This window comes from Anarhichas minor, unplaced genomic scaffold, assembly GCF_050575085.1.
Source record: "Anarhichas minor isolate MPS153535 unplaced genomic scaffold, ASM5057508v1 ptg000067l, whole genome shotgun sequence".
NCBI classification, from domain to species: domain Eukaryota; kingdom Metazoa; phylum Chordata; class Actinopteri; order Perciformes; family Anarhichadidae; genus Anarhichas; species Anarhichas minor.
The window spans coordinates 4166916-4172418 of NW_027466513.1; the positions used below are offsets into that span (position 1 = coordinate 4166916).

The 5503-nt window shown below is 43.4% G+C and overlaps 1 long non-coding RNA gene across 2 annotated transcripts; it reads left to right on the forward strand.

Annotated features, from left to right (window-relative positions):
* The first annotated feature begins 765 nt into the window (after positions 1–765).
* On the forward strand, positions 766–4804 carry LOC142934221 (uncharacterized). 2 transcript variants are annotated; one of them, XR_012947695.1, is made up of 3 exons: positions 766–2373; positions 2571–2781; positions 3801–4804. It is a non-coding gene; the product is annotated as an uncharacterized LOC142934221 (long non-coding RNA). The 2 variants fall into 2 exon arrangements; XR_012947694.1 differs by having other exon boundaries at positions 766–2781.
* Positions 4805–5503: the final 699 nt, after the last annotated feature.

Consider the following 5503-nt stretch of genomic DNA (forward strand, 5'->3'; position numbering starts at 1 on the left):
ACAAACGTCGCTCAAATGTTACTCTTTTGTCATTTTTCTGGAAATGAATGACAAGTACAGGTGTTCAAGCAGAAGACAACGTTTACAGATTATAATTTATTAAACCACATGGTCTCCACATTTCCTGTGTGCTCTCTCTGTCTTGTTTATTTTGCTTGCAGCTAACTGTTCCCGTGTCTTTGTTCTTTTACTGTTTGCAATGAGAAGCATCCTCGACTTCCACTCTTGTGTTTTTTTTATTTTTTACCATATGTTTAGCTGAGCTCAGAGTCCTACTCTCCTCTAACGCCACCCAGACTCCTCAGAGGAGAAACTGTCGGCTAGTTGAGACCCAAAACGTCTCCAGATTGTGTTTCTGCAGGTAGTTGTAATACTGATAGAGGTAGAAATGTGCTTTGTTCACTTTGTCCTGTTTTCATTTAAAAGCTGGGCAGATTTCAAAAAGTAGCTGGCATGGAACAAAAGTCAGGGGGGAGCGGCCGGCGCTTTGTGATGGACTAAATGTTTATTAACTGCAGAATAAAACGGCTTCACTCTTCTTCTTTTGCAGTTTGAGACACAAAACATACAATGAAGTCACTTCTGTGTGTGTGTGTGTGTGTGTGTGTGTGTGTGTGTGTGTGTGTGTGTGTGTGTGTGTGTGTGTGTGTGTGTGTGTGTGTGTGTGTGTGTGTGTGTGTGTGTGTGTGTGTGTGTGTGTGTGTGTGTGTGTGTGTGTGTGTGTGTGTGTGTGTGTGTGTGTGTGTGTGTGTGTGTGTGTGAAGACCACGTAAATCTACTTTGAGGATTAAATGCTGCTAAACACCAGCAGATAGAGTACATGGAGTTAAACAAATACTAAAATACAACTTTTGTTTTTCATGTCATTTTGAAAGTGTCTATTAAAGAAAGTCTAATAACTGCAGTTTGCGAAGGGTGACTTTCTCCAAACAGCCACAGGGGGCAACAGTGAGCTCATTTCATCAGAAAGGGGAAGAAGCTGCACAAATGTTCGATCACTTTTTCATTGCATAACTCCAAGCTCAAAGGGACTTACTCACAAACTAATGTAACCGGAGAAAGACTAGCTGACTAGCCAGCTATCCGTCTCTGGAGCTGGGTCTGCTGTCTTCCATCACAACAAACCTCATTTTCTTTTAGTCAAATGACCGTTGAAAATAGTTCAATGTCCGTTCTACTCCGACTCCATTTTTATGGTATAGTACCCCACTGTATAGTTCCCCACTGTAGAAACCTTTCTGGATGCTATCAGAGTTTAAGCTAACGTTATCTTTACTGGATTTGGGGAAGTTTATACTCCGGTAACCCCAGCCAATCTTACTCGCTTCCTTTGCGAAACACATCGATTAGTCCGCATGCTAAAAGACTTTCTCTAATGAAATGTTGAAGGTGAAGACGTACTGAGCAACTGTATGTTAGCGAAGCAGCCAAACTGCGTTTTGTTGCAACAAAATAACAGTGATATTGTCATTTTTTCCTCATATCATAATGATAATACTAAGAGTAATCTAGGGTGGCTGTATTTTCAAACGGAAACCAGGAACCCTACTGAAAGTTCATGCCTATTATTTCCAGTCGGCAACCTCCGGTTCTGCAGAGAGAAGCCGATGCTTCATGTGTTAAAGCTGCATTCTCTCTAATGTCCACCAGGGGGCGACTCCTCTGGTTGTATAGAAGTCTATGAGAAAATTACTCTACTTCTCTCTTGATTTATTACCTCAGTAAACATTGTAAACCTTGTGATTGACAGGTAGCTGGCATCTCTACGTCACTCCTCCGCATTCCTAATATGATCACTTCCGTTCATCGGTCGCAAAAAGTAAAGATGGCGACGGTAACAATCCCCAAACTCAAAGAATTCAAAACATCAGTCCACAAACCAAGGGGGACGTCACGACGACTACGTCCTCTTCTTATATACAGTCTACGCTTTCAACTACATCACCAGACAAACAATCATTCAAGAGATGAGTTCAGGAACATGTGATCACTGTATCGACTAAACAAACCTCCTTGGTAACCATTGTGCTTCTGTATTTTTAGCATGCTGGGACTCGGTTGGCAGCGCGGTCACACCTCTGCTGCTGTGTGCGAGCGACTGAAATAGTTTTTTTAATCCCACACTGCAGGAGCAGGATCAGAGCCGAACCGGCTCAAATGATCCTCATTCCCAGAACAGGAGGAGGAGGAGGAGCGGCATCTGCGGTCAGCCTCGTGAACGGAGGAGGCTTGGATGTGGTCTGTGCTGGTTTCGGCTTTTGTTGACATGCTTGTGATGTCTGAGTTATTATCAGCCCACAAGTTCGAGCCACATTTCTGCAACATCCGTCGGCAATAAGCGAGTCATTGGATGACTTTGTTTATTGCCTGTTTGTGAGTTATTTTTACACATATACACCACTTTTCCTCGCTGCAGCTGTGTTTGGTGGTCTTTAGCCGTTTGTATTGAGACGTTGATTAGTGTTTCTTAGACTACCGTGCCGCTGGCGTAAACACATCGTGTCCGCTGCATCTGTGCAACCTTCGCCCACGGAGAATCTGTGTGTGCGTGTGATTTATTGTACTTGCAGTAACCAGCCTGCACTGAAGCGTGAGGTTCACTGGACTTCACGTGTGAAGGAGAGACGCTGAAGATAACGTCAGCCTGGACAGAGGCAGCAGATGTTTTCCATCCAGACATCGTGTTTAGACCAAGTCTGACGGCACACAGGTCGGTGTGACTGTACCTCACTGTTTCCTACCACAGAGTGGAGGTATCCTCAGATATAACTCATCTTACAGGTGTGTGTATATATTCAGGTTTACGGCTCAGTTTCACAACACTTAGAGCGAAATCTTAATAAAGACAATTTACGGCTAATGAAACTTTTTGTGCAACCTATAAACCATAGACTGTCTATGAGAAGTGGACGTAGTCATCGGTACGTCACCCATTGGTTTGTGGACTGACATTATGAAGCCTTGAGTTCGACCATTTTCCCATCGCCATGTTTTTTGCAACTGATAAAAAGAAGGTAACATATTTGGAAAGCGGAGGAGTGACATAGAGACACCGTATACGTCTCTGGTAGAGACCTGTCAATCACCGTGTAGCCCCGCCCTAAAGCATCCCCTGCTTTATGGTCTGTGTGACTCTAAATGGACCATAATGTACTAAATGAACATCATGCTGTATTGAAGAAGACTTGAAACTAGAGATTGAGACCATAAACTCATGTTTACAATGTTTACTGAGGTAATAAATCAAGAGAGAAGTAGAGTCATTTTCTCATAGACTTCTATACAACCAGAGGAGTCGCCCCCTGGTGGACACTAGAGAGAATGCAGCTTTAAGACACGAAGCATCGGCTTCACTCGGCAGAACCGGAGGTTGCCGCCTGCTGTAAACACAATATGTAACTTTATGCTAACGTGACAATTATTTGCCTTTTCATTCAAATAAATGAGTGTTTAAGGAACTGTGTGTAGAATATAGCAGAACTGGAATATAATACAATGGAATATAATACAATGACCTGTACAATGACAGGTCATTGTACAATGATAATACAATGACCAATGGAATATAATACAATGACCTGAATGGTTGTGTTTTCGTTAGCTTAGACTGAGCCCTTCATATCTACACAGGGAGTGAATCCTCTTCACAGAGTCCACCATGTTGCACCGCCATGTTGCTACAGAGGCCTAGAACAGACTAATTCATACACTTCATACACAACAATCATTACATGTAATGATGTTTAAACATGGAGAATTTTAACCACTTAATTTGTGTTCTCTTTACTTCACATTTCAAGGAGTCAATCCAAACTAGCTGCAGACCACAACTTCTTCTTGGCACCATCATTCTTCTGCTGATGATGTTGTTCTAGTGGAGTGGACGGTTCCCGCTCTACTGTGGACAACCTCAACAACCACTTTGAGGGGGTTTTTCGAGAACGTACCCAATTTCGGCATTAAGGTTTTTTACGACTCCGAAGGTTTTCCAAAACAAACTCGACAATCCCATTTGTGTGTATTGTAACATGTTGGGTCCCAAACATTCATCACATCCTGTCACTCTGCTGTTGACATGTTTTGGCACAAAGTGCACTGAGTTCCTCGTCCAGCCAGTTGAGAGCAACATGTGACTGTTTGGTTTCTCTACGTAAACTCTTGCTGCAGATGTTCGTCCTGTTTTTACAGTATTCAAACAGTCCAGTAAATGTAGTGGATGGTATTTACTGAGGCTTTAAGTGGCTTTTTTTTTTTGTGTGTTATTTCCCCCCATGGGAAAGCGGTTGGCGAGATGACCGCGGTGGTTGCATGTAATGCATAGCTCTTATGATGAGTTTGGACAACACGTCGATTCATGCCACACTGTGTGATTCTCTCTCCTGCCAGCTGTAAATCAAAGCCGTTCTCTTTGTTCCACCTCCTGTATTTTATGAACTGTATGAACCCCGTACATCAAACCCTGACGGCGTCGAGAACGTGGTTCTGCCACAGCCGTCAGCGCCACATCCACAAACACGTCATAAACACCACGTCTGCGTATACGCCAATGTGTTGCCCAGGTGACAGACGGCAGCTCGAGATGAAAGCAGGAAGTGCCTGCAGGGTCTCCTGAAGACTTTAAAAGCCTGTCATGCCATCCACACACCTCCACTTCAAATACCACCCATGATGCATGCTGGGACGGGGCCATGCTGTTGCATATGTATACAATCGGAGAGTTCTCATACTCAACCTCTTCATTTCTGTTTCTTCTTGTATGTTTTTTGGCTTAACTCCACGGGTGGAATAAAATTAATCTCCTCAAGACAGTTTCAGTATTTATTTGCTGATGATGCATCCACATGCTTGTGTTTACTAAATTCACCAATATGCTGCTCCACATTATTATTACATTCTCAGCTCTGCTGTGTGAAACCCAGTCCACCCATCAAGGTTTCACCATTCATACTGGCAGGCTGCCAAGCTCAGTACGAAACCTGAAAGAGAGGGGGGGGACAAGGTGAGGGGGAGGTGTAACACTCAAACTCTACCCCCCCCAAGCAACCTCTCCATTAATGTCTTTGAGGAGTAGTAAAGTGCCTCTTGGGCTCTGAAGCCTCTTATTACCAAGCAGCACATTGTGAGCTGCAAAACACACACAGAGAAAGAGAGAGCGTACGTGCATGAATGTGATGACTACTGTAAACACGTGGCTTATCTGGTTCTCAGTAACAGTGAAGTGTGTGCAGTAAAGATGGATGTAAAGGGAGGGCAGAGGAAAATGTCTCTACAAGCCGAGACAAGCACAGAGACCTTGGAGAACTCAACTAATCATTATCTGTATATATAAGTAACAGAGGAGCCACTCGCTGCTGACGGAAACATTTCTATAAGATGAATGAGCTTAATGTTGTTACAGATATACATGAGTTTATAATAATTCCAAGCCCTTGTGTAACTGCATGGACTTCACCTTGACGTTGATGAATCTCTGTCAGAGAAAATCACAAGACCCAACGTCCAA